At 48.4% G+C, this 25242-nt stretch overlaps 35 non-coding genes across 35 annotated transcripts; all 35 read right to left on the bottom strand.

Annotated features, from left to right (window-relative positions):
* Nucleotides 1-444: 444 nt before the first annotated feature.
* LOC143871739 (5S ribosomal RNA) lies at nucleotides 445-563 on the bottom strand. Its single transcript, XR_013246497.1, has one exon. It is a non-coding gene; the product is annotated as a 5S ribosomal RNA (ribosomal RNA).
* A 597-nt stretch (nucleotides 564-1160) lies between these two features.
* On the bottom strand, nucleotides 1161-1279 carry LOC143874604 (5S ribosomal RNA). The gene has a single exon (XR_013249279.1). It is a non-coding gene; the product is annotated as a 5S ribosomal RNA (ribosomal RNA).
* Nucleotides 1280-1876: 597 nt separating this feature from the next.
* On the bottom strand, nucleotides 1877-1995 carry LOC143874508 (5S ribosomal RNA). The gene has a single exon (XR_013249186.1). It is a non-coding gene; the product is annotated as a 5S ribosomal RNA (ribosomal RNA).
* Nucleotides 1996-2592: 597 nt separating this feature from the next.
* On the bottom strand, nucleotides 2593-2711 carry LOC143871738 (5S ribosomal RNA). The gene has a single exon (XR_013246496.1). It is a non-coding gene; the product is annotated as a 5S ribosomal RNA (ribosomal RNA).
* Nucleotides 2712-3308: 597 nt separating this feature from the next.
* LOC143871736 (5S ribosomal RNA) lies at nucleotides 3309-3427 on the bottom strand. Its single transcript, XR_013246495.1, has one exon. It is a non-coding gene; the product is annotated as a 5S ribosomal RNA (ribosomal RNA).
* A 598-nt stretch (nucleotides 3428-4025) lies between these two features.
* Nucleotides 4026-4144, bottom strand: LOC143871735 (5S ribosomal RNA). The gene has a single exon (XR_013246494.1). It is a non-coding gene; the product is annotated as a 5S ribosomal RNA (ribosomal RNA).
* A 597-nt stretch (nucleotides 4145-4741) lies between these two features.
* Nucleotides 4742-4860, bottom strand: LOC143873281 (5S ribosomal RNA). Its single transcript, XR_013247998.1, has one exon. It is a non-coding gene; the product is annotated as a 5S ribosomal RNA (ribosomal RNA).
* A 597-nt stretch (nucleotides 4861-5457) lies between these two features.
* On the bottom strand, nucleotides 5458-5576 carry LOC143871733 (5S ribosomal RNA). Its single transcript, XR_013246492.1, has one exon. It is a non-coding gene; the product is annotated as a 5S ribosomal RNA (ribosomal RNA).
* A 598-nt stretch (nucleotides 5577-6174) lies between these two features.
* Nucleotides 6175-6293, bottom strand: LOC143871732 (5S ribosomal RNA). Its single transcript, XR_013246491.1, has one exon. It is a non-coding gene; the product is annotated as a 5S ribosomal RNA (ribosomal RNA).
* Nucleotides 6294-6890: 597 nt separating this feature from the next.
* Nucleotides 6891-7009, bottom strand: LOC143873280 (5S ribosomal RNA). Its single transcript, XR_013247997.1, has one exon. It is a non-coding gene; the product is annotated as a 5S ribosomal RNA (ribosomal RNA).
* A 597-nt stretch (nucleotides 7010-7606) lies between these two features.
* On the bottom strand, nucleotides 7607-7725 carry LOC143871731 (5S ribosomal RNA). Its single transcript, XR_013246490.1, has one exon. It is a non-coding gene; the product is annotated as a 5S ribosomal RNA (ribosomal RNA).
* Nucleotides 7726-8323: 598 nt separating this feature from the next.
* LOC143871730 (5S ribosomal RNA) lies at nucleotides 8324-8442 on the bottom strand. Its single transcript, XR_013246489.1, has one exon. It is a non-coding gene; the product is annotated as a 5S ribosomal RNA (ribosomal RNA).
* Nucleotides 8443-9039: 597 nt separating this feature from the next.
* On the bottom strand, nucleotides 9040-9158 carry LOC143875099 (5S ribosomal RNA). The gene has a single exon (XR_013249761.1). It is a non-coding gene; the product is annotated as a 5S ribosomal RNA (ribosomal RNA).
* Nucleotides 9159-9755: 597 nt separating this feature from the next.
* Nucleotides 9756-9874, bottom strand: LOC143871729 (5S ribosomal RNA). Its single transcript, XR_013246488.1, has one exon. It is a non-coding gene; the product is annotated as a 5S ribosomal RNA (ribosomal RNA).
* A 597-nt stretch (nucleotides 9875-10471) lies between these two features.
* On the bottom strand, nucleotides 10472-10590 carry LOC143871728 (5S ribosomal RNA). Its single transcript, XR_013246487.1, has one exon. It is a non-coding gene; the product is annotated as a 5S ribosomal RNA (ribosomal RNA).
* Nucleotides 10591-11186: 596 nt separating this feature from the next.
* On the bottom strand, nucleotides 11187-11305 carry LOC143874253 (5S ribosomal RNA). The gene has a single exon (XR_013248940.1). It is a non-coding gene; the product is annotated as a 5S ribosomal RNA (ribosomal RNA).
* Nucleotides 11306-11902: 597 nt separating this feature from the next.
* LOC143871727 (5S ribosomal RNA) lies at nucleotides 11903-12021 on the bottom strand. The gene has a single exon (XR_013246486.1). It is a non-coding gene; the product is annotated as a 5S ribosomal RNA (ribosomal RNA).
* A 597-nt stretch (nucleotides 12022-12618) lies between these two features.
* On the bottom strand, nucleotides 12619-12737 carry LOC143871726 (5S ribosomal RNA). Its single transcript, XR_013246485.1, has one exon. It is a non-coding gene; the product is annotated as a 5S ribosomal RNA (ribosomal RNA).
* Nucleotides 12738-13334: 597 nt separating this feature from the next.
* On the bottom strand, nucleotides 13335-13453 carry LOC143874252 (5S ribosomal RNA). The gene has a single exon (XR_013248939.1). It is a non-coding gene; the product is annotated as a 5S ribosomal RNA (ribosomal RNA).
* Nucleotides 13454-14050: 597 nt separating this feature from the next.
* LOC143871725 (5S ribosomal RNA) lies at nucleotides 14051-14169 on the bottom strand. The gene has a single exon (XR_013246484.1). It is a non-coding gene; the product is annotated as a 5S ribosomal RNA (ribosomal RNA).
* A 597-nt stretch (nucleotides 14170-14766) lies between these two features.
* Nucleotides 14767-14885, bottom strand: LOC143871724 (5S ribosomal RNA). Its single transcript, XR_013246483.1, has one exon. It is a non-coding gene; the product is annotated as a 5S ribosomal RNA (ribosomal RNA).
* A 596-nt stretch (nucleotides 14886-15481) lies between these two features.
* On the bottom strand, nucleotides 15482-15600 carry LOC143874251 (5S ribosomal RNA). Its single transcript, XR_013248938.1, has one exon. It is a non-coding gene; the product is annotated as a 5S ribosomal RNA (ribosomal RNA).
* Nucleotides 15601-16197: 597 nt separating this feature from the next.
* LOC143871722 (5S ribosomal RNA) lies at nucleotides 16198-16316 on the bottom strand. Its single transcript, XR_013246481.1, has one exon. It is a non-coding gene; the product is annotated as a 5S ribosomal RNA (ribosomal RNA).
* Nucleotides 16317-16913: 597 nt separating this feature from the next.
* On the bottom strand, nucleotides 16914-17032 carry LOC143871721 (5S ribosomal RNA). The gene has a single exon (XR_013246480.1). It is a non-coding gene; the product is annotated as a 5S ribosomal RNA (ribosomal RNA).
* A 598-nt stretch (nucleotides 17033-17630) lies between these two features.
* LOC143871720 (5S ribosomal RNA) lies at nucleotides 17631-17749 on the bottom strand. The gene has a single exon (XR_013246479.1). It is a non-coding gene; the product is annotated as a 5S ribosomal RNA (ribosomal RNA).
* A 597-nt stretch (nucleotides 17750-18346) lies between these two features.
* LOC143874250 (5S ribosomal RNA) lies at nucleotides 18347-18465 on the bottom strand. The gene has a single exon (XR_013248937.1). It is a non-coding gene; the product is annotated as a 5S ribosomal RNA (ribosomal RNA).
* Nucleotides 18466-19062: 597 nt separating this feature from the next.
* On the bottom strand, nucleotides 19063-19181 carry LOC143874249 (5S ribosomal RNA). Its single transcript, XR_013248936.1, has one exon. It is a non-coding gene; the product is annotated as a 5S ribosomal RNA (ribosomal RNA).
* A 597-nt stretch (nucleotides 19182-19778) lies between these two features.
* LOC143871719 (5S ribosomal RNA) lies at nucleotides 19779-19897 on the bottom strand. Its single transcript, XR_013246478.1, has one exon. It is a non-coding gene; the product is annotated as a 5S ribosomal RNA (ribosomal RNA).
* A 597-nt stretch (nucleotides 19898-20494) lies between these two features.
* On the bottom strand, nucleotides 20495-20613 carry LOC143871718 (5S ribosomal RNA). Its single transcript, XR_013246477.1, has one exon. It is a non-coding gene; the product is annotated as a 5S ribosomal RNA (ribosomal RNA).
* Nucleotides 20614-21209: 596 nt separating this feature from the next.
* On the bottom strand, nucleotides 21210-21328 carry LOC143874247 (5S ribosomal RNA). Its single transcript, XR_013248934.1, has one exon. It is a non-coding gene; the product is annotated as a 5S ribosomal RNA (ribosomal RNA).
* A 597-nt stretch (nucleotides 21329-21925) lies between these two features.
* Nucleotides 21926-22044, bottom strand: LOC143871717 (5S ribosomal RNA). Its single transcript, XR_013246476.1, has one exon. It is a non-coding gene; the product is annotated as a 5S ribosomal RNA (ribosomal RNA).
* Nucleotides 22045-22641: 597 nt separating this feature from the next.
* Nucleotides 22642-22760, bottom strand: LOC143871716 (5S ribosomal RNA). The gene has a single exon (XR_013246475.1). It is a non-coding gene; the product is annotated as a 5S ribosomal RNA (ribosomal RNA).
* Nucleotides 22761-23357: 597 nt separating this feature from the next.
* Nucleotides 23358-23476, bottom strand: LOC143874246 (5S ribosomal RNA). Its single transcript, XR_013248933.1, has one exon. It is a non-coding gene; the product is annotated as a 5S ribosomal RNA (ribosomal RNA).
* A 597-nt stretch (nucleotides 23477-24073) lies between these two features.
* Nucleotides 24074-24192, bottom strand: LOC143871715 (5S ribosomal RNA). The gene has a single exon (XR_013246474.1). It is a non-coding gene; the product is annotated as a 5S ribosomal RNA (ribosomal RNA).
* Nucleotides 24193-24789: 597 nt separating this feature from the next.
* Nucleotides 24790-24908, bottom strand: LOC143871714 (5S ribosomal RNA). The gene has a single exon (XR_013246473.1). It is a non-coding gene; the product is annotated as a 5S ribosomal RNA (ribosomal RNA).
* Nucleotides 24909-25242: the final 334 nt, after the last annotated feature.

The following is a 25242-nucleotide window of genomic DNA, read 5'->3' as shown; positions in this document are numbered from 1 at the left end:
GCGCGAAGAATCTTCCCGAGTACCCCCGAATCAATATAAGAATCGCCACGATCTGACGGGCGGATCAAAAGTTATCGTCGGAACGATATTTGTGCACCAAGGGTAGCTCACGGCCAGTAAACACCTTCCGACCGGATTCATGACTCGCATCCACTAGTACACTCATCCGCTATAGCCTGTACGTCACTGAATCTGAACAAACCCCCGCTATAATTTGACCGCAAATGAAATGTCAGAACGAATTCCGTTTATCGAATCAAACGACACTATCACCCCGCCATAATAAAGACCGGACGTATTTGAATTCACCATCCGGAAGAAAATAAAAAGATCCGAACCGAAACGTAGGAGGCGACGCACTAAACGTGCGTTTCAGTTCGCATCGATGTTCCAGAACCGAAAGATTGTTCGAAAAAAAGTGGTAGATAGCCGAAAAAAGTGACAGGGGTGCAACACGAGGACTTCCCAGGAGGTCACCCATCCTAGTACTACTCTCGCCCAAGCACGCTTAACTTCGGAGTTCTGATGGGATCCAGTGCATTTGTGCTGGTATGATCGCACCCAGCATGCCTCTCAATTGTCAAAGTAATAAAGAGTTTCCACTCGCACTGTCGTACGAAGTCCGTTTAAATGAAAGTGCGAAAAAATCCTGCTAGATGACACCGGATGGACGATCCGAGCATGTCGGGAAGCCGGATGACCGCCAGGGCTGTCATCGCGCGATGGATCTTCCCGAGTACCCCCGAATCAATATAAGAATCGCCACGATCTGACGGGCGGATCAAAAGTTATCGTCGGAACAATATTTGTGCACCAAGGGTAGCTCACGGCCAGTAAACACCTTCCGACCGGATTCATGACTCGCATCCACTAGTACACTCATCCGCTATAGCCTGTACGTCACTGAATCTAAACAAACCCCCGCTATAATTTGACCGCAAATGAAATGTCAGAACGAATTCCGTTTATCGAATCAAACGACACTATCACCCCGCCATAATAAAGACCGGACGTGTTTGAATTCACCATCCGGAAGAAAATAAAAAGATCCGAACCGAAACGTAGGAGGCGACGCACTAAACGTGCGTTTCAGTTCGCATCGATGTTCCAGAACCGAAAGATTGTTCGAAAAAAGTGGTAGATAGCCGAAAAAAGTGACAGGGGTGCAACACGAGGACTTCCCAGGAGGTCACCCATCCTAGTACTACTCTCGCCCAAGCACGCTTAACTTCGGAGTTCTGATGGGAGCCAGCGCATTTGTGCTGGTATGATCGCACCCAGCATGCCTCTCCATTGTCAAAGTAATAAAGAGTTTCCACTCGCATTGTCGTACGAAGTCCGTTTAAATGAAAGTGCGAAAAAATCCTGCTAGATTACACCGGATGGACGATCCGAGCATGTCGGGAAGCCGGATGACCGCCAGGGCTGTCATCGCGCGATTAATCTTCCCGAGTACCCCCGAATCAATATAAGAATCGCTACGATCTGACGGGCGGATCAAAAGTTATCGTCGGAACGATATTTGTGCACCAAGGGTAGCTCACGGCCAGTAAACACCTTCCGACCGGATTCATGACTCGCATCCACTAGTACACTCATCCGCTATAGCCTGTACGTCACTGAATCTAAACAAACCCCCGCTATAATTTGACCGCAAATGAAATGTCAGAACGAATTCCGTTTATCGAATCAAACGACACTATCACCCCGCCATAATAAAGACCGGACGTCTTTGAATTCACCATCCGGAAGAAAATAAAAAGATCCGAACCGAAACGTAGGAGGCGACGCACTAAACGTGCGTTTCAGTTCGCATCGATGTTCCAGAACCGAAAGATTGTTCGAAAAAAGTGGTAGATAGCCGAAAAAAGTGACAGGGGTGCAACACGAGGACTTCCCAGGAGGTCACCCATCCTAGTACTACTCTCGCCCAAGCACGCTTAACTTCGGAGTTCTGATGGGATACAGTGCATTTGTGCTGGTATGATCGCACCCAGCATGCCTCTCCATTGTCAAAGTAATAAAGAGTTTCCACTCGCATTGTCGTACGAAGTCCGTTTAAATGAAAGTGCGAAAAAATCCTGCTAGATGACACCGGATGGACGATCCGAGCATGTCGGGAAGCCGGATGACCGCCAAGGCTGTCATCGCGCGAAGAATCTTCCCGAGTACCCCCGAATCAATATAAGAATCGCCACGATCTGACGGGCGGATCAAAAGTTATCGTCGGAACGATATTTGTGCACCAAGGGTAGCTCACGGCCAGTAAACACCTTCCGACCGGATTCATGACTCGCATCCACTAGTACACTCATCCGCTATAGCCTGTACGTCACTGAATCTGAACAAACCCCCGCTATAATTTGACCGCAAATGAAATGTCAGAACGAATTCCGTTTATCGAATCAAACGACACTATCACCCCGCCATAATAAAGACCGGACGTCTTTGAATTCACCATCCGGAAGAAAATAAAAAGATCCGAACCGAAACGTAGGAGGCGACGCACTAAACGTGCGTTTCAGTTCGCATCGATGTTCCAGAACCGAAAGATTGTTCGAAAAAAGTGGTAGATAGCCGAAAAAAGTGACAGGGGTGCAACACGAGGACTTCCCAGGAGGTCACCCATCCTAGTACTACTCTCGCCCAAGCACGCTTAACTTCGGAGTTCTGATGGGATCCAGTGCATTTGTGCTGGTATGATCGCACCCAGCATGCCTCTCCATTGTCAAAGTAATAAAGAGTTTCCACTCGCATTGTCGTACGAAGTCCGTTTAAATGAAAGTGCGAAAAAATCCTGCTAGATGACACCGGATGGACGATCCGAGCATGTCGGGAAGCCGGATGACCGCCAGGGCTGTCATCGCGCGATGAATCTTCCCTAGTACCCCCGAATCAATATAAGAATCGCTACGATCTGACGGGCGGATCAAAAGTTATCGTCGGAACGATATTTGTGCACCAAGGGTAGCTCACGGCCAGTAAACACCTTCCGACCGGATTCATGACTCGCATCCACTAGTACACTCATCCGCTATAGCCTGTACGTCACTGAATCTAAACAAACCCCCGCTATAATTTGACCGCAAATGAAATGTCAGAACGAATTCCGTTTATCGAATCAAACGACACTATCACCCCGCCATAATAAAGACCGGACGTGTTTGAATTCACCATCCGGAAGAAAATAAAAAGATCCGAACCGAAACGTAGGAGGCGACGCACTAAACGTGCGTTTCAGTTCGCATCGATGTTCCAGAACCGAAAGATTGTTCGAAAAAAGTGGTAGATAGCCGAAAAAAGTGACAGGGGTGCAACACGAGGACTTCCCAGGAGGTCACCCATCCTAGTACTACTCTCGCCCAAGCACGCTTAACTTCGGAGTTCTGATGGGATCCAGTGCATTTGTGCTGGTATGATCGCACCCAGCATGCCTCTCCATTGTCAAAGTAATAAAGAGTTTCCACTCGCATTGTCGTACGAAGTCCGTTTAAATGAAAGTGCGAAAAAATCCTGCTAGATGACACCGGATGGACGATCCGAGCATGTCGGGAAGCCGGATGACCGCCAAGGCTGTCATCGCGCGAAGAATCTTCCCGAGTACCCCCGAATCAATATAAGAATCGCCACGATCTGACGGGCGGATCAAAAGTTATCGTCGGAACGATATTTGTGCACCAAGGGTAGCTCACGGCCAGTAAACACCTTCCGACCGGATTCATGACTCGCATCCACTAGTACACTCATCCGCTATAGCCTGTACGTCACTGAATCTGAACAAACCCCCGCTATAATTTGACCGCAAATGAAATGTCAGAACGAATTCCGTTTATCGAATCAAACGACACTATCACCCCGCCATAATAAAGACCGGACGTATTTGAATTCACCATCCGGAAGAAAATAAAAAGATCCGAACCGAAACGTAGGAGGCGACGCACTAAACGTGCGTTTCAGTTCGCATCGATGTTCCAGAACCGAAAGATTGTTCGAAAAAAAGTGGTAGATAGCCGAAAAAAGTGACAGGGGTGCAACACGAGGACTTCCCAGGAGGTCACCCATCCTAGTACTACTCTCGCCCAAGCACGCTTAACTTCGGAGTTCTGATGGGATCCAGTGCATTTGTGCTGGTATGATCGCACCCAGCATGCCTCTCCATTGTCAAAGTAATAAAGAGTTTCCACTCGCACTGTCGTACGAAGTCCGTTTAAATGAAAGTGCGAAAAAATCCTGCTAGATGACACCGGATGGACGATCCGAGCATGTCGGGAAGCCGGATGACTGCCAAGGCTGTCATCGCGCGATGGATCTTCCCGAGTACCCCCGAATCAATATAAGAATCGCCACGATCTGACGGGCGGATCAAAAGTTATCGTCGGAACGATATTTGTGCACCAAGGGTAGCTCACGGCCAGTAAACACCTTCCGACCGGATTCATGACTCGCATCCACTAGTACACTCATCCGCTAAAGCCTGTACGTCACTGAATCTAAACAAACCCCCGCTATAATTTGACCGCAAATGAAATGTCAGAACGAATTCCGTTTATCGAATCAAACGACACTATCACCCCGCCATAATAAAGACCGGACGTCTTTGAATTCACCATCCGGAAGAAAATAAAAAGATCCGAACCGAAACGTAGGAGGCGACGCACTAAACGTGCGTTTCAGTTCGCATCGATGTTCCAGAACCGATAGATTGTTCGAAAAAAGTGGTAGATAGCCGAAAAAAGTGACAGGGGTGCAACACGAGGACTTCCCAGGAGGACACCCATCCTAGTACTACTCTCGCCCAAGCACGCTTAACTTCGGAGTTCTGATGGGATCCAGTGCATTTGTGCTGGTATGATCGCACCCAGCATGCCTCTCCATTGTCAAAGTAATAAAGAGTTTCCACTCGCATTGTCGTACGAAGTCCGTTTAAATGAAAGTGCGAAAAAATCCTGCTAGATGACACCGGATGGACGATCCGAGCATGTCGGGAAGCCGGATGACCGCCAGGGCTGTCATCGCGCGATGAATCTTCCCTAGTACCCCCGAATCAATATAAGAATCGCTACGATCTGACGGGCGGATCAAAAGTTATCGTCGGAACGATATTTGTGCACCAAGGGTAGCTCACGGCCAGTAAACACCTTCCGACCGGATTCATGACTCGCATCCACTAGTACACTCATCCGCTATAGCCTGTACGTCACTGAATCTAAACAAACCCCCGCTATAATTTGACCGCAAATGAAATGTCAGAACGAATTCCGTTTATCGAATCAAACGACACTATCACCCCGCCATAATAAAGACCGGACGTGTTTGAATTCACCATCCGGAAGAAAATAAAAAGATCCGAACCGAAACGTAGGAGGCGACGCACTAAACGTGCGTTTCAGTTCGCATCGATGTTCCAGAACCGAAAGATTGTTCGAAAAAAGTGGTAGATAGCCGAAAAAAGTGACAGGGGTGCAACACGAGGACTTCCCAGGAGGTCACCCATCCTAGTACTACTCTCGCCCAAGCACGCTTAACTTCGGAGTTCTGATGGGATCCAGTGCATTTGTGCTGGTATGATCGCACCCAGCATGCCTCTCCATTGTCAAAGTAATAAAGAGTTTCCACTCGCATTGTCGTACGAAGTCCGTTTAAATGAAAGTGCGAAAAAATCCTGCTAGATGACACCGGATGGACGATCCGAGCATGTCGGGAAGCCGGATGACCGCCAAGGCTGTCATCGCGCGAAGAATCTTCCCGAGTACCCCCGAATCAATATAAGAATCGCCACGATCTGACGGGCGGATCAAAAGTTATCGTCGGAACGATATTTGTGCACCAAGGGTAGCTCACGGCCAGTAAACACCTTCCGACCGAATTCATGACTCGCATCCACTAGTACACTCATCCGCTATAGCCTGTACGTCACTGAATCTGAACAAACCCCCGCTATAATTTGACCGCAAATGAAATGTCAGAACGAATTCCGTTTATCGAATCAAACGACACTATCACCCCGCCATAATAAAGACCGGACGTATTTGAATTCACCATCCGGAAGAAAATAAAAAGATCCGAACCGAAACGTAGGAGGCGACGCACTAAACGTGCGTTTCAGTTCGCATCGATGTTCCAGAACCGAAAGATTGTTCGAAAAAAAGTGGTAGATAGCCGAAAAAAGTGACAGGGGTGCAACACGAGGACTTCCCAGGAGGTCACCCATCCTAGTACTACTCTCGCCCAAGCACGCTTAACTTCGGAGTTCTGATGGGATCCAGTGCATTTGTGCTGGTATGATCGCACCCAGCATGCCTCTCCATTGTCAAAGTAATAAAGAGTTTCCACTCGCACTGTCGTACGAAGTCCGTTTAAATGAAAGTGCGAAAAAATCCTGCTAGATGACACCGGATGGACGATCCGAGCATGTCGGGAAGCCGGATGACTGCCAAGGCTGTCATCGCGCGATGGATCTTCCCGAGTACCCCCGAATCAATATAAGAATCGCCACGATCTGACGGGCGGATCAAAAGTTATCGTCGGAACGATATTTGTGCACCAAGGGTAGCTCACGGCCAGTAAACACCTTCCGACCGGATTCATGACTCGCATCCACTAGTACACTCATCCGCTAAAGCCTGTACGTCACTGAATCTAAACAAACCCCCGCTATAATTTGACCGCAAATGAAATGTCAGAACGAATTCCGTTTATCGAATCAAACGACACTATCACCCCGCCATAATAAAGACCGGACGTCTTTGAATTCACCATCCGGAAGAAAATAAAAAGATCCGAACCGAAACGTAGGAGGCGACGCACTAAACGTGCGTTTCAGTTCGCATCGATGTTCCAGAACCGATAGATTGTTCGAAAAAAGTGGTAGATAGCCGAAAAAAGTGACAGGGGTGCAACACGAGGACTTCCCAGGAGGACACCCATCCTAGTACTACTCTCGCCCAAGCACGCTTAACTTCGGAGTTCTGATGGGATCCAGTGCATTTGTGCTGGTATGATCGCACCCAGCATGCCTCTCCATTGTCAAAGTAATAAAGAGTTTCCACTCGCATTGTCGTACGAAGTCCGTTTAAATGAAAGTGCGAAAAAATCCTGCTAGATGACACCGGATGGACGATCCGAGCATGTCGGGAAGCCGGATGACCGCCAGGGCTGTCATCGCGCGATGAATCTTCCCTAGTACCCCCGAATCAATATAAGAATCGCTACGATCTGACGGGCGGATCAAAAGTTATCGTCGGAACGATATTTGTGCACCAAGGGTAGCTCACGGCCAGTAAACACCTTCCGACCGGATTCATGACTCGCATCCACTAGTACACTCATCCGCTATAGCCTGTACGTCACTGAATCTAAACAAACCCCCGCTATAATTTGACCGCAAATGAAATGTCAGAACGAATTCCGTTTATCGAATCAAACGACACTATCACCCCGCCATAATAAAGACCGGACGTGTTTGAATTCACCATCCGGAAGAAAATAAAAAGATCCGAACCGAAACGTAGGAGGCGACGCACTAAACGTGCGTTTCAGTTCGCATCGATGTTCCAGAACCGAAAGATTGTTCGAAAAAAGTGGTAGATAGCCGAAAAAAGTGACAGGGGTGCAACACGAGGACTTCCCAGGAGGTCACCCATCCTAGTACTACTCTCGCCCAAGCACGCTTAACTTCGGAGTTCTGATGGGATCCAGTGCATTTGTGCTGGTATGATCGCACCCAGCATGCCTCTCCATTGTCAAAGTAATAAAGAGTTTCCACTCGCATTGTCGTACGAAGTCCGTTTAAATGAAAGTGCGAAAAAATCCTGCTAGATGACACCGGATGGACGATCCGAGCATGTCGGGAAGCCGGATGACCGCAAAGGCTGTCATCGCGCGAAGAATCTTCCCGAGTACCCCCGAATCAATATAAGAATCGCCACGATCTGACGGGCGGATCAAAAGTTATCGTCGGAACGATATTTGTGCACCAAGGGTAGCTCACGGCCAGTAAACACCTTCCGACCGGATTCATGACTCGCATCCACTAGTACACTCATCCGCTATAGCCTGTACGTCACTGAATCTGAACAAACCCCCGCTATAATTTGACCGCAAATGAAATGTCAGAACGAATTCCGTTTATCGAATCAAACGACACTATCACCCCGCCATAATAAAGACCGGACGTATTTGAATTCACCATCCGGAAGAAAATAAAAAGATCCGAACCGAAACGTAGGAGGCGACGCACTAAACGTGCGTTTCAGTTCGCATCGATGTTCCAGAACCGAAAGATTGTTCGAAAAAAAGTGGTAGATAGCCGAAAAAAGTGACAGGGGTGCAACACGAGGACTTCCCAGGAGGTCACCCATCCTAGTACTACTCTCGCCCAAGCACGCTTAACTTCGGAGTTCTGATGGGATCCAGTGCATTTGTGCTGGTATGATCGCACCCAGCATGCCTCTCCATTGTCAAAGTAATAAAGAGTTTCCACTCGCACTGTCGTACGAAGTCCGTTTAAATGAAAGTGCGAAAAAATCCTGCTAGATGACACCGGATGGACGATCCGAGCATGTCGGGAAGCCGGATGACCGCCAGGGCTGTCATCGCGCGATGGATCTTCCCGAGTACCCCCGAATCAATATAAGAATCGCCACGATCTGACGGGCGGATCAAAAGTTATCGTCGGAACAATATTTGTGCACCAAGGGTAGCTCACGGCCAGTAAACACCTTCCGACCGGATTCATGACTCGCATCCACTAGTACACTCATCCGCTATAGCCTGTACGTCACTGAATCTAAACAAACCCCCGCTATAATTTGACCGCAAATGAAATGTCAGAACGAATTCCGTTTATCGAATCAAACGACACTATCACCCCGCCATAATAAAGACCGGACGTGTTTGAATTCACCATCCGGAAGAAAATAAAAAGATCCGAACCGAAACGTAGGAGGCGACGCACTAAACGTGCGTTTCAGTTCGCATCGATGTTCCAGAACCGAAAGATTGTTCGAAAAAAGTGGTAGATAGCCGAAAAAAGTGACAGGGGTGCAACACGAGGACGTCCCAGGAGGTCACCCATCCTAGTACTACTCTCGCCCAAGCACGCTTAACTTCGGAGTTCTGATGGGAGCCAGCGCATATGTGCTGGTATGATCGCACCCAGCATGCCTCTCCATTGTCAAAGTAATAAAGAGTTTCCACTCGCATTGTCGTACGAAGTCCGTTTAAATGAAAGTGCGAAAAAATCCTGCTAGATTACACCGGATGGACGATCCGAGCATGTCGGGAAGCCGGATGACCGCCAGGGCTGTCATCGCGCGATGAATCTTCCCGAGTACCCCCGAATCAATATAAGAATCGCTACGATCTGACGGGCGGATCAAAAGTTATCGTCGGAACGATATTTGTGCACCAAGGGTAGCTCACGGCCAGTAAACACCTTCCGACCGGATTCATGACTCGCATCCACTAGTACACTCATCCGCTATAGCCTGTACGTCACTGAATCTAAACAAACCCCCGCTATAATTTGACCGCAAATGAAATGTCAGAACGAATTCCGTTTATCGAATCAAACGACACTATCACCCCGCCATAATAAAGACCGGACGTCTTTGAATTCACCATCCGGAAGAAAATAAAAAGATCCGAACCGAAACGTAGGAGGCGACGCACTAAACGTGCGTTTCAGTTCGCATCGATGTTCCAGAACCGAAAGATTGTTCGAAAAAAGTGGTAGATAGCCGAAAAAAGTGACAGGGGTGCAACACGAGGACTTCCCAGGAGGTCACCCATCCTAGTACTACTCTCGCCCAAGCACGCTTAACTTCGGAGTTCTGATGGGATCCAGTGCATTTGTGCTGGTATGATCGCACCCAGCATGCCTCTCCATTGTCAAAGTAATAAAGAGTTTCCACTCGCACTGTCGTACGAAGTCCGTTTAAATGAAAGTGCGAAAAAATCCTGCTAGATGACACCGGATGGACGATCCGAGCATGTCGGGAAGCCGGATGACCGCCAAGGCTGTCATCGCGCGAAGAATCTTCCCGAGTACCCCCGAATCAATATAAGAATCGCCACGATCTGACGGGCGGATCAAAAGTTATCGTCGGAACGATATTTGTGCACCAAGGGTAGCTCACGGCCAGTAAACACCTTCCGACCGGATTCATGACTCGCATCCACTAGTACACTCATCCGCTATTGCCTGTACGTCACTGAATCTAAACAAACCCCCGCTATAATTTGACCGCAAATGAAATGTCAGAACGAATTCCGTTTATCGAATCAAACGACACTATCACCCCGCCATAATAAAGACCGGACGTATTTTAATTCACCATCCGGAAGAAAATAAAAAGATCGGAACCGAAACGTAGGAGGCGTCGCACTAAACGTGCGTTTCAGTTCGCATCGATGTTCCAGAACCGAAAGATTGTTCGAAAAAAGTGGTAGATAGCCGAAAAAAGTCACAGGGGTGCAACACGAGGACTTCCCAGGAGGTCACCCATCCTAGTACTACTCTCGCCCAAGCACGCTTAACTTCGGAGTTCTGATGGGATCCAGTGCATTTGTGCTGGTATGATCGCACCCAGCATGCCTCTCCATTGTCAAAGTAATAAAGAGTTTCCACTCGCACTGTCGTACGAAGTCCGTTTAAATGAAAGTGCGAAAAAATCCTGCTAGATGACACCGGATGGACGATCCGAGCATGTCGGGAAGCCGGATGACCGCCAGGGCTGTCATCGCGCGATGGATCTTCCCGAGTACCCCCGAATCAATATAAGAATCGCCACGATCTGACGGGCGGATCAAAAGTTATCGTCGGAACGATATTTGTGCACCAAGGGTAGCTCACGGCCAGTAAACACCTTCCGACCGGATTCATGACTCGCATCCACTAGTACACTCATCCGCTATAGCCTGTACGTCACTGAATCTAAACAAACCCCCGCTATAATTTGACCGCAAATGAAATGTCAGAACGAATTCCGTTTATCGAATCAAACGACACTATCACCCCGCCATAATAAAGACCGGACGTGTTTGAATTCACCATCCGGAAGAAAATAAAAAGATCCGAACCGAAACGTAGGAGGCGACGCACTAAACGTGCGTTTCAGTTCGCATCGATGTTCCAGAACCGAAAGATTTTCGAAAAAAGTGGTAGATAGCCGAAAAAAGTGACAGGGGTGCAACACGAGGACTTCCCAGGAGGTCACCCATCCTAGTACTACTCTCGCCCAAGCACGCTTAACTTCGGAGTTCTGATGGGAGCCAGTGCATTTGTGCTGGTATGATCGCACCCAGCATGCCTCTCCATTGTCAAAGTAATAAAGAGTTTCCACTCGCATTGTCGTACGAAGTCCGTTTAAATGAAAGTGCGAAAAAATCCTGCTAGATGACACCGGATGGACGATCCGAGCATGTCGGGAAGCCGGATGACCGCCAGGGCTGTCATCGCGCGATGAATCTTCCCGAGTACCCCCGAATCAATATAAGAATCGCTACGATCTGACGGGCGGATCAAAAGTTATCGTCGGAACGATATTTGTGCACCAAGGGTAGCTCACGGCCAGTAAACACCTTCCGACCGGATTCATGACTCGCATCCACTAGTACACTCATCCGCTATAGCCTGTACGTCACTGAATCTAAACAAACCCCCGCTATAATTTGACCGCAAATGAAATGTCAGAACGAATTCCGTTTATCGAATCAAACGACACTATCACCCCGCCATAATAAAGACCGGACGTCTTTGAATTCACCATCCGGAAGAAAATAAAAAGATCCGAACCGAAACGTAGGAGGCGACGCACTAAACGTGCGTTTCAGTTCGCATCGATGTTCCAGAACCGAAAGATTGTTCGAAAAAAGTGGTAGATAGCCGAAAAAAGTGACAGGGGTGCAACACGAGGACTTCCCAGGAGGTCACCCATCCTAGTACTACTCTCGCCCAAGCACGCTTAACTTCGGAGTTCTGATGGGATCCAGTGCATTTGTGCTGGTATGATCGCACCCAGCATGCCTCTCCATTGTCAAAGTAATAAAGAGTTTCCACTCGCACTGTCGTACGAAGTCCGTTTAAATGAAAGTGCGAAAAAATCCTGCTAGATGACACCGGATGGACGATCCGAGCATGTCGGGAAGCCGGATGACCGCCAGGGCTGTCATTGCGCGAAGAATCTTCCCGAGTACCCCCGAATCAATATAAGAATCGCCACGATCTGACGGGCGGATCAAAAGTTATCGTCGGAACGATATTTGTGCACCAAGGGTAGCTCACGGCCAGTAAACACCTTCCGACCGGATTCATGACTCGCATCCACTAGTACACTCATCCGCTATTGCCTGTACGTCACTGAATCTAAACAAACCCCCGCTATAATTTGACCGCAAATGAAATGTCAGAACGAATTCCGTTTATCGAATCAAACGACACTATCACCCCGCCATAATAAAGACCGGACGTATTTTAATTCACCATCCGGAAGAAAATAAAAAGATCGGAACCGAAACGTAGGAGGCGTCGCACTAAACGTGCGTTTCAGTTCGCATCGATGTTCCAGAACCGAAAGATTGTTCGAAAAAAGTGGTAGATAGCCGAAAAAAGTGACAGGGGTGCAACACGAGGACTTCCCAGGAGGTCACCCATCCTAGTACTACTCTCGCCCAAGCACGCTTAACTTCGGAGTTCTGATGGGATCCAGTGCATTTGTGCTGGTATGATCGCACCCAGCATGCCTCTCCATTGTCAAAGTAATAAAGAGTTTCCACTCGCACTGTCGTACGAAGTCCGTTTAAATGAAAGTGCGAAAAAATCCTGCTAGATGACACCGGATGGACGATCCGAGCATGTCGGGAAGCCGGATGACCGCCAGGGCTGTCATCGCGCGATGGATCTTCCCGAGTACCCCCGAATCAATATAAGAATCGCTACGATCTGACGGGCGGATCAAAAGTTATCGTCGGAACGATATTTGTGCACCAAGGGTAGCTCACGGCCAGTAAACACCTTCCGACCGGATTCATGACTCGCATCCACTAGTACACTCATCCGCTATAGCCTGTACGTCACTGAATCTAAACAAACCCCCGCTATAATTTGACCGCAAATGAAATGTCAGAACGAATTCCGTTTATCGAATCAAACGACACTATCACCCCGCCATAATAAAGACCGGGCGTGTTTGAATTCACCATCCGGAAGAAAATAAAAAGATCCGAACCGAAACGTAGGAGGCGACGCACTAAACGTGCGTTTCAGTTCGAATCGATGTTCCAGAACCGAAAGATTGTTCGAAAAAAGTGGTAGATAGCCGAAAAAAGTGACAGGGGTGCAACACGAGGACTTCCCAGGAGGTCACCCATCCTAGTACTACTCTCGCCCAAGCACGCTTAACTTCGGAGTTCTGATGGGAGCCAGTGCATTTGTGCTGGTATGATCGCACCCAGCATGCCTCTCCATTGTCAAAGTAATAAAGAGTTTCCACTCGCATTGTCGTACGAAGTCCGTTTAAATGAAAGTGCGAAAAAATCCTGCTAGATGACACCGGATGGACGATCCGAGCATGTCGGGAAGCCGGATGACCGCCAGGGCTGTCATCGCGCGATGAATCTTCCCGAGTACCCCCGAATCAACATAAGAATCGCTACGATCTGACGGGCGGATCAAAAGTTATCGTCGGAACGATATTTGTGCACCAAGGGTAGCTCACGGCCAGTAAACACCTTCCGACCGGATTCATGACTCGCATCCACTAGTACACTCATCCGCTATAGCCTGTACGTCACTGAATCTAAACAAACCCCCGCTATAATTTGACCGCAAATGAAATGTCAGAACGAATTCCGTTTATCGAATCAAACGACACTATCACCCCGCCATAATAAAGACCGGACGTCTTTGAATTCACCATCCGGAAGAAAATAAAAAGATCCGAACCGAAACGTAGGAGGCGACGCACTAAACGTGCGTTTCAGTTCGCATCGATGTTCCAGAACCGAAAGATTGTTCGAAAAAAGTGGTAGATAGCCGAAAAAAGTGACAGGGGTGCAACACGAGGACTTCCCAGGAGGTCACCCATCCTAGTACTACTCTCGCCCAAGCACGCTTAACTTCGGAGTTCTGATGGGATCCAGTGCATTTGTGCTGGTATGATCGCACCCAGCATGCCTCTCCATTGTCAAAGTAATAAAGAGTTTCCACTCGCACTGTCGTACGAAGTCCGTTTAAATGAAAGTGCGAAAAAATCCTGCTAGATGACACCGGATGGACGATCCGAGCATGTCGGGAAGCCGGATGACCGCCAAGGCTGTCATCGCGCGAAGAATCTTCCCGAGTACCCCCGAATCAATATAAGAATCGCCACGATCTGACGGGCGGATCAAAAGTTATCGTCGGAACGATATTTGTGCACCAAGGGTAGCTCACGGCCAGTAAACACCTTCCGACCGGATTCATGACTCGCATCCACTAGTACACTCATCCGCTATTGCCTGTACGTCACTGAATCTAAACAAACCCCCGCTATAATTTGACCGCAAATGAAATGTCAGAACGAATTCCGTTTATCGAATCAAACGACACTATCACCCCGCCATAATAAAGACCGGACGTATTTTAATTCACCATCCGGAAGAAAATAAAAAGATCGGAACCGAAACGTAGGAGGCGTCGCACTAAACGTGCGTTTCAGTTCGCATCGATGTTCCAGAACCGAAAGATTGTTCGAAAAAAGTGGTAGATAGCCGAAAAAAGTCACAGGGGTGCAACACGAGGACTTCCCAGGAGGTCACCCATCCTAGTACTACTCTCGCCCAAGCACGCTTAACTTCGGAGTTCTGATGGGATCCAGTGCATTTGTGCTGGTATGATCGCACCCAGCATGCCTCTCCATTGTCAAAGTAATAAAGAGTTTCCACTCGCACTGTCGTACGAAGTCCGTTTAAATGAAAGTGCGAAAAAATCCTGCTAGATGACACCGGATGGACGATCCGAGCATGTCGGGAAGCCGGATGACCGCCAGGGCTGTCATCGCGCGATGGATCTTCCCGAGTACCCCCGAATCAATATAAGAATCGCCACGATCTGACGGGCGGATCAAAAGTTATCGTCGGAACGATATTTGTGCACCAAGGGTAGCTCACGGCCAGTAAACACCTTCCGACCGGATTCATGACTCGCATCCACTAGTACACTCATCCGCTATAGCCTGTACGTCACTGAATCTAAACAAACCCCCGCTATAATTTGACCGCAAATGAAATGTCAGAACGAATTCCGTTTATCGAATCAAACGACACTATCACCCCGCCATAATAAAGACCGGACGTGTTTGAATTCACCATCCGGAAGAAAATAAAAAGATCCGAACCGAAACGTAGGAGGCGACGCACTAAACGTGCGTTTCAGTTCGCATCGATGTTCCAGAACCGAAAGATTTTCGAAAAAAGTGGTAGATAGCCGAAAAAAGTGACAGGGGTGCAACACGAGGACTTCCCAGGAGGTCACCCATCCTAGTACTACTCTCGCCCAAGCACGCTTAACTTCGGAGTTCTGATGGGAGCCAGTGCATTTGTGCTGGTATGATCGCACCCAGCATGCCTCTCCATTGTCAAAGTAATAAAGAGTTTCCACTCGCATTGTCGTACGAAGTCCGTTTAAATGAAAGTGCGAAAAAATCCTGCTAGATGACACCGGATGGACGATCCGAGCATGTCGGGAAGCCGGATGACCGCCAGGGCTGTCATCGCGCGATGAATCTTCCCGAGTACCCCCGAATCAATATAAGAATCGCTACGATCTGACGGGCGGATCAAAAGTTATCGTCGGAACGATATTTGTGCACCAAGGGTAGCTCACGGCCAGTAAACACCTTCCGACCGGATTCATGACTCGCATCCACTAGTACACTCATCCGCTATAGCCTGTACGTCACTGAATCTAAACAAACCCCCGCTATAATTTGACCGCAAATGAAATGTCAGAACGAATTCCGTTTATCGAATCAAACGACACTATCACCCCGCCATAATAAAGACCGGACGTCTTTGAATTCACCATCCGGAAGAAAATAAAAAGATCCGAACCGAAACGTAGGAGGCGACGCACTAAACGTGCGTTTCAGTTCGCATCGATGTTCCAGAACCGAAAGATTGTTCGAAAAAAGTGGTAGATAGCCGAAAAAAGTGACAGGGGTGCAACACGAGGACTTCCCAGGAGGTCACCCATCCTAGTACTACTCTCGCCCAAGCACGCTTAACTTCGGAGTTCTGATGGGATCCAGTGCATTTGTGCTGGTATGATCGCACCCAGCATGCCTCTCCATTGTCAAAGTAATAAAGAGTTTCCACTCGCACTGTCGTACGAAGTCCGTTTAAATGAAAGTGCGAAAAAATCCTGCTAGATGACACCGGATGGACGATCCGAGCATGTCGGGAAGCCGGATGACCGCCAGGGCTGTCATTGCGCGAAGAATCTTCCCGAGTACCCCCGAATCAATATAAGAATCGCCACGATCTGACGGGCGGATCAAAAGTTATCGTCGGAACGATATTTGTGCACCAAGGGTAGCTCACGGCCAGTAAACACCTTCCGACCGGATTCATGACTCGCATCCACTAGTACACTCATCCGCTATTGCCTGTACGTCACTGAATCTAAACAAACCCCCGCTATAATTTGACCGCAAATGAAATGTCAGAACGAATTCCGTTTATCGAATCAAACGACACTATCACCCCGCCATAATAAAGACCGGACGTATTTTAATTCACCATCCGGAAGAAAATAAAAAGATCGGAACCGAAACGTAGGAGGCGTCGCACTAAACGTGCGTTTCAGTTCGCATCGATGTTCCAGAACCGAAAGATTGTTCGAAAAAAGTGGTAGATAGCCGAAAAAAGTGACAGGGGTGCAACACGAGGACTTCCCAGGAGGTCACCCATCCTAGTACTACTCTCGCCCAAGCACGCTTAACTTCGGAGTTCTGATGGGATCCAGTGCATTTGTGCTGGTATGATCGCACCCAGCATGCCTCTCCATTGTCAAAGTAATAAAGAGTTTCCACTCGCACTGTCGTACGAAGTCCGTTTAAATGAAAGTGCGAAAAAATCCTGCTAGATGACACCGGATGGACGATCCGAGCATGTCGGGAAGCCGGATGACCGCCAAGGCTGTCATCGCGCGAAGAATCTTCCCGAGTACCCCCGAATCAATATAAGAATCGCCACGATCTGACGGGAGGATCAAAAGTTATCGTCGGAACGATATTTGTGCACCAAGGGTAGCTCACGGCCAGTAAACACCTTCCGACCGGATTCATGACTCGCATCCACTAGTACACTCATCCGCTATAGCCTGTACGTCACTGAATCTGAACAAACCCCCGCTATAATTTGACCGCAAATGAAATGTCAGAACGAATTCCGTTTATCGAATCAAACGACACTATCACCCCGCCATAATAAAGACCGGACGTATTTGAATTCACCATCCGGAAGAAAATAAAAAGATCCGAACCGAAACGTAGGAGGCGACGCACTAAACGTGCGTTTCAGTTCGCATCGATGTTCCAGAACCGAAAGATTGTTCGAAAAAAAGTGGTAGATAGCCGAAAAAAGTGACAGGGGTGCAACACGAGGACTTCCCAGGAGGTCACCCATCCTAGTACTACTCTCGCCCAAGCACGCTTAACTTCGGAGTTCTGATGGGATCCAGTGCATTTGTGCTGGTATGATCGCACCCAGCATGCCTCTCCATTGTCAAAGTAATAAAGAGTTTCCACTCGCACTGTCGTACGAAGTCCGTTTAAATGAAAGTGCGAAAAAATCCTGCTAGATGACACCGGATGGACGATCCGAGCATGTCGGGAAGCCGGATGACCGCCAGGGCTGTCATCGCGCGATGGATCTTCCCGAGTACCCCCGAATCAATATAAGAATCGCCACGATCTGACGGGCGGATCAGAAGTTATCGTCGGAACAATATTTGTGCACCAAGGGTAGCTCACGGCCAGTAAACACCTTCCGACCGGATTCATGACTCGCATCCACTAGTACACTCATCCGCTATAGCCTGTACGTCACTGAATCTAAACAAACCCCCGCTATAATTTGACCGCAAATGAAATGTCAGAACGAATTCCGTTTATCGAATCAAACGACACTATCACCCCGCCATAATAAAGACCGGGCGTGTTTGAATTCACCATCCGGAAGAAAATAAAAAGATCCGAACCGAAACGTAGGAGGCGACGCACTAAACGTGCGTTTCAGTTCGCATCGATGTTCCAGAACCGAAAGATTGTTCGAAAAAAGTGGTAGATAGCCGAAAAAAGTGACAGGGGTGCAACACGAGGACTTCCCAGGAGGTCACCCATCCTAGTACTACTCTCGCCCAAGCACGCTTAACTTCGGAGTTCTGATGGGAGCCAGTGCATTTGTGCTGGTATGATCGCACCCAGCATGCCTCTCCATTGTCAAAGTAATAAAGAGTTTCCACTCGCATTGTCGTACGAAGTCCGTTTAAATGAAAGTGCGAAAAAATCCTGCTAGATGACACCGGATGGACGATCCGAGCATGTCGGGAAGCCGGATGACCGCCAAGGCTGTCATCGCGCGATGGATCTTCCCGAGTACCCCCGAATCAATATAAGAATCGCCACGATCTGACGGGCGGATCAAAAGTTATCGTCGGAACAATATTTGTGCACCAAGGGTAGCTCACGGCCAGTAAACACCTTCCGACCGGATTCATGACTCGCATCCACTAGTACACTCATCCGCTATAGCCTGTACGTCACTGAATCTAAACAAACCCCCGCTATAATTTGACCGCAAATGAAATGTCAGAACGAATTCCGTTTATCGAATCAAACGACACTATCACCCCGCCATAATAAAGACCGGGCGTGTTTGAATTCACCATCCGGAAGAAAATAAAAAGATCCGAACCGAAACGTAGGAGGCGACGCACTAAACGTGCGTTTCAGTTCGAATCGATGTTCCAGAACCGAAAGATTGTTCGAAAAAAGTGGTAGATAGCCGAAAAAAGTGACAGGGGTGCAACACGAGGACTTCCCAGGAGGTCACCCATCCTAGTACTACTCTCGCCCAAGCACGCTTAACTTCGGAGTTCTGATGGGAGCCAGTGCATTTGTGCTGGTATGATCGCACCCAGCATGCCTCTCCATTGTCAAAGTAATAAAGAGTTTCCACTCGCATTGTCGTACGAAGTCCGTTTAAATGAAAGTGCGAAAAAATCCTGCTAGATGACACCGGATGGACGATCCGAGCATGTCGGGAAGCCGGATGACCGCCAGGGCTGTCATCGCGCGATGAATCTTCCCGAGTACCCCCGAATCAACATAAGAATCGCTACGATCTGACGGGCGGATCAAAAGTTATCGTCGGAACGATATTTGTGCACCAAGGGTAGCTCACGGCCAGTAAACACCTTCCGACCGGATTCATGACTCGCATCCACTAGTACACTCATCCGCTATAGCCTGTACGTCACTGAATCTAAACAAACCCCCGCTATAATTTGACCGCAAATGAAATGTCAGAACGAATTCCGTTTATCGAATCAAACGACACTATCACCCCGCCATAATAAAGACCGGACGTCTTTGAATTCACCATCCGGAAGAAAATAAAAAGATCCGAACCGAAACGTAGGAGGCGACGCACTAAACGTGCGTTTCAGTTCGCATCGATGTTCCAGAACCGAAAGATTGTTCGAAAAAAGTGGTAGATAGCCGAAAAAAGTGACAGGGGTGCAACACGAGGACTTCCCAGGAGGTCACCCATCCTAGTACTACTCTCGCCCAAGCACGCTTAACTTCGGAGTTCTGATGGGATCCAGTGCATTTGTGCTGGTATGATCGCACCCAGCATGCCTCTCCATTGTCAAAGTAATAAAGAGTTTCCACTCGCACTGTCGTACGAAGTCCGTTTAAATGAAAGTGCGAAAAAATCCTGCTAGATGACACCGGATGGACGATCCGAGCATGTCGGGAAGCCGGATGACCGCCAAGGCTGTCATCGCGCGAAGAATCTTCCCGAGTACCCCCGAATCAATATAAGAATCGCCACGATCTGACGGGCGGATCAAAAGTTATCGTCGGAACGATATTTGTGCACCAAGGGTAGCTCACGGCCAGTAAACACCTTCCGACCGGATTCATGACTCGCATCCACTAGTACACTCATCCGCTATTGCCTGTACGTCACTGAATCTAAACAAACCCCCGCTATAATTTGACCGCAAATGAAATGTCAGAACGAATTCCGTTTATCGAATCAAACGACACTATCACCCCGCCATAATAAAGACCGGACGTATTTTAATTCACCATCCGGAAGAAAATAAAAAGATCGGAACCGAAACGTAGGAGGCGTCGCACTAAACGTGCGTTTCAGTTCGCATCGATGTTCCAGAACCGAAAGATTGTTCGAAAAAAGTGGTAGATAGCCGAAAAAAGTCACAGGGGTGCAACACGAGGACTTCCCAGGAGGTCACCCATCCTAGTACTACTCTCGCCCAAGCACGCTTAACTTCGGAGTTCTGATGGGATCCAGTGCATTTGTGCTGGTATGATCGCACCCAGCATGCCTCTCCATTGTCAAAGTAATAAAGAGTTTCCACTCGCACTGTCGTACGAAGTCCGTTTAAATGAAAGTGCGAAAAAATCCTGCTAGATGACACCGGATGGACGATCCGAGCATGTCGGGAAGCCGGATGACCGCCAGGGCTGTCATCGCGCGATGGATCTTCCCGAGTACCCCCGAATCAATATAAGAATCGCCACGATCTGACGGGCGGATCAAAAGTTATCGTCGGAACGATATTTGTGCACCAAGGGTAGCTCACGGCCAGTAAACACCTTCCGACCGGATTCATGACTCGCATCCACTAGTACACTCATCCGCTATAGCCTGTACGTCACTGAATCTAAACAAACCCCCGCTATAATTTGACCGCAAATGAAATGTCAGAACGAATTCCGTTTATCGAATCAAACGACACTATCACCCCGCCATAATAAAGACCGGACGTGTTTGAATTCACCATCCGGAAGAAAATAAAAAGATCCGAACCGAAACGTAGGAGGCGACGCACTAAACGTGCGTTTCAGTTCGCATCGATGTTCCAGAACCGAAAGATTTTCGAAAAAAGTGGTAGATAGCCGAAAAAAGTGACAGGGGTGCAACACGAGGACTTCCCAGGAGGTCACCCATCCTAGTACTACTCTCGCCCAAGCACGCTTAACTTCGGAGTTCTGATGGGAGCCAGTGCATTTGTGCTGGTATGATCGCACCCAGCATGCCTCTCCATTGTCAAAGTAATAAAGAGTTTCCACTCGCATTGTCGTACGAAGTCCGTTTAAATGAAAGTGCGAAAAAATCCTGCTAGATGACACCGGATGGACGATCCGAGCATGTCGGGAAGCCGGATGACCGCCAGGGCTGTCATCGCGCGATGAATCTTCCCGAGTACCCCCGAATCAATATAAGAATCGCTACGATCTGACGGGCGGATCAAAAGTTATCGTCGGAACGATATTTGTGCACCAAGGGTAGCTCACGGCCAGTAAACACCTTCCGACCGGATTCATGACTCGCATCCACTAGTACACTCATCCGCTATAGCCTGTACGTCACTGAATCTAAACAAACCCCCGCTATAATTTGACCGCAAATGAAATGTCAGAACGAATTCCGTTTATCGAATCAAACGACACTATCACCCCGCCATAATAAAGACCGGACGTCTTTGAATTCACCATCCGGAAGAAAATAAAAAGATCCGAACCGAAACGTAGGAGGCGACGCACTAAACGTGCGTTTCAGTTCGCATCGATGTTCCAGAACCGAAAGATTGTTCGAAAAAAGTGGTAGATAGCCGAAAAAAGTGACAGGGGTGCAACACGAGGACTTCCCAGGAGGTCACCCATCCTAGTACTACTCTCGCCCAAGCACGCTTAACTTCGGAGTTCTGATGGGATCCAGTGCATTTGTGCTGGTATGATCGCACCCAGCATGCCTCTCCATTGTCAAAGTAATAAAGAGTTTCCACTCGCACTGTCGTACGAAGTCCGTTTAAATGAAAGTGCGAAAAAATCCTGCTAGATGACACCGGATGGACGATCCGAGCATGTCGGGAAGCCGGATGACCGCCAGGGCTGTCATTGCGCGAAGAATCTTCCCGAGTACCCCCGAATCAATATAAGAATCGCCACGATCTGACGGGCGGATCAAAAGTTATCGTCGGAACGATATTTGTGCACCAAGGGTAGCTCACGGCCAGTAAACACCTTCCGACCGGATTCATGACTCGCATCCACTAGTACACTCATCCGCTATTGCCTGTACGTCACTGAATCTAAACAAACCCCCGCTATAATTTGACCGCAAATGAAATGTCAGAACGAATTCCGTTTATCGAATCAAACGACACTATCACCCCGCCATAATAAAGACCGGACGTATTTTAATTCACCATCCGGAAGAAAATAAAAAGATCGGAACCGAAACGTAGGAGGCGTCGCACTAAACGTGCGTTTCAGTTCGCATCGATGTTCCAGAACCGAAAGATTGTTCGAAAAAAGTGGTAGATAGCCGAAAAAAGTGACAGGGGTGCAACACGAGGACTTCCCAGGAGGTCACCCATCCTAGTACTACTCTCGCCCAAGCACGCTTAACTTCGGAGTTCTGATGGGATCCAGTGCATTTGTGCTGGTATGATCGCACCCAGCATGCCTCTCCATTGTCAAAGTAATAAAGAGTTTCCACTCGCACTGTCGTACGAAGTCCGTTTAAATGAAAGTGCGAAAAAATCCTGCTAGATGACACCGGATGGACGATCCGAGCATGTCGGGAAGCCGGATGACCGCCAGGGCTGTCATCGCGCGATGGATCTTCCCGAGTACCCCCGAATCAATATAAGAATCGCTACGATCTGACGGGCGGATCAAAAGTTATCGTCGGAACGATATTTGTGCACCAAGGGTAGCTCACGGCCAGTAAACACCTTCCGACCGGATTCATGACTCGCATCCACTAGTACACTCATCCGCTATAGCCTGTACGTCACTGAATCTAAACAAACCCCCGCTATAATTTGACCGCAAATGAAATGTCAGAACGAATTCCGTTTATCGAATCAAACGACACTATCACCCCGCCATAATAAAGACCGGACGTGTTTGAATTCACCATCCGGAAGAAAATAAAAAGATCCGAACCGAAACGTAGGAGGCGACGCACTAAACGTGCGTTTCAGTTCGCATCGATGTTCCAGAACCGAAAGATTGTTCGAAAAAAGTGGTAGATAGCCGAAAAAAGTGACAGGGGTGCAACACGAGGACTTCCCAGGAGGTCACCCATCCTAGTACTACTCTCGCCCAAGCACGCTTAACTTCGGAGTTCTGATGGGAGCCAGTGCATTTGTGCTGGTATGATCGCACCCAGCATGCCTCTCCATTGTCAAAGTAATAAAGAGTTTCCACTCGCATTGTCGTACGAAGTTCGTTTAAATGAAAGTGCGAAAAAATCCTGCTAGATGACACCGGATGGACGATCCGAGCATGTCGGGAAGCCGGATGACCGCCAGGGCTGTCATCGCGCGATGAATCTTCCCGAGTACCCCCGAATCAATATAAGAATCGCTACGATCTGACGGGCGGATCAAAAGTTATCGTCGGAACGATATTTGTGCACCAAGGGTAGCTCACGGCCAGTAAACTCCTTCCGACCGGATTCATGACTCGCATCCACTAGTACACTCATCCGCTATAGCCTGTACGTCACTGAATCTAAACAAACCCCCGCTATAATTTGACCGCAAATGAAATGTCAGAACGAATTCCGTTTATCGAATCAAACGACACTATCACCCCGCCATAATAAAGACCGGACGTGTTTGAATTCACCATCCGGAAGAAAATAAAAAGATCCGAACCGAAACGTAGGAGGCGACGCACTAAACGTGCGTTTCAGTTCGCATAGATCTTCCAGAACCGAAAGATTGTTCGAAAAAAGTGGTAGATAGCCGAAAAAAGTGACAGGGGTGCAACACGAGGACTTCCCAGGAGGTCACCCATCCTAGTACTACTCTCGCCCAAGCACGCTTAACTTCGGAGTTCTGATGGGATCCAGTGCATTTGTGCTGGTATGATCGCACCCAGCATGCCTCTCCATTGTCAAAGTAATAAAGAGTTTCCACTCGCACTGTCGTACGAAGTCCGTTTAAATGAAAGTGCGAAAAAATCCTGCTAGATGACACCGGATGGACGATCCGAGCATGTCGGGAAGCCGGATGACCGCCAGGGCTGTCATTGCGCGAAGAATCTTCCCGAGTACCCCCGAATCAATATAAGAATCGCCACGATCTGACGGGCGGATCAAAAGTTATCGTCGGAACGATATTTGTGCACCAAGGGTAGCTCACGGCCAGTAAACACCTTCCGACCGGATTCATGACTCGCATCCACTAGTACACTCATCCGCTATTGCCTGTACGTCACTGAATCTAAACAAACCCCCGCTATAATTTGACCGCAAATGAAATGTCAGAACGAATTCCGTTTATCGAATCAAACGACACTATCACCCCGCCATAATAAAGACCGGACGTATTTTAATTCACCATCCGGAAGAAAATAAAAAGATCGGAACCGAAACGTAGGAGGCGTCGCACTAAACGTGCGTTTCAGTTCGCATCGATGTTCCAGAACCGAAAGATTGTTCGAAAAAAGTGGTAGATAGCCGAAAAAAGTGACAGGGGTGCAACACGAGGACTTCCCAGGAGGTCACCCATCCTAGTACTACTCTCGCCCAAGCACGCTTAACTTCGGAGTTCTGATGGGATCCAGTGCATTTGTGCTGGTATGATCGCACCCAGCATGCCTCTCCATTGTCAAAGTAATAAAGAGTTTCCACTCGCACTGTCGTACGAAGTCCGTTTAAATGAAAGTGCGAAAAAATCCTGCTAGATGACACCGGATGGACGATCCGAGCATGTCGGGAAGCCGGATGACCGCCAGGGCTGTCATCGCGCGATGGATCTTCCCGAGTACCCCCGAATCAATATAAGAATCGCTACGATCTGACGGGCGGATCAAAAGTTATCGTCGGAACGATATTTGTGCACCAAGGGTAGCTCACGGCCAGTAAACACCTTCCGACCGGATTCATGACTCGCATCCACTAGTACACTCATCCGCTATAGCCTGT

Source organism: Tasmannia lanceolata, unplaced genomic scaffold (assembly GCF_043159265.1).
Source record: "Tasmannia lanceolata isolate RefF3 unplaced genomic scaffold, GAP_Taslan_0.1 ptg000003l, whole genome shotgun sequence".
Classification (NCBI taxonomy): Eukaryota; Viridiplantae; Streptophyta; class Magnoliopsida; order Canellales; family Winteraceae; genus Tasmannia; species Tasmannia lanceolata.
Note: the sequence above shows the minus strand (reverse complement) of the source record. Positions and strands in the feature narration are given on the sequence as shown.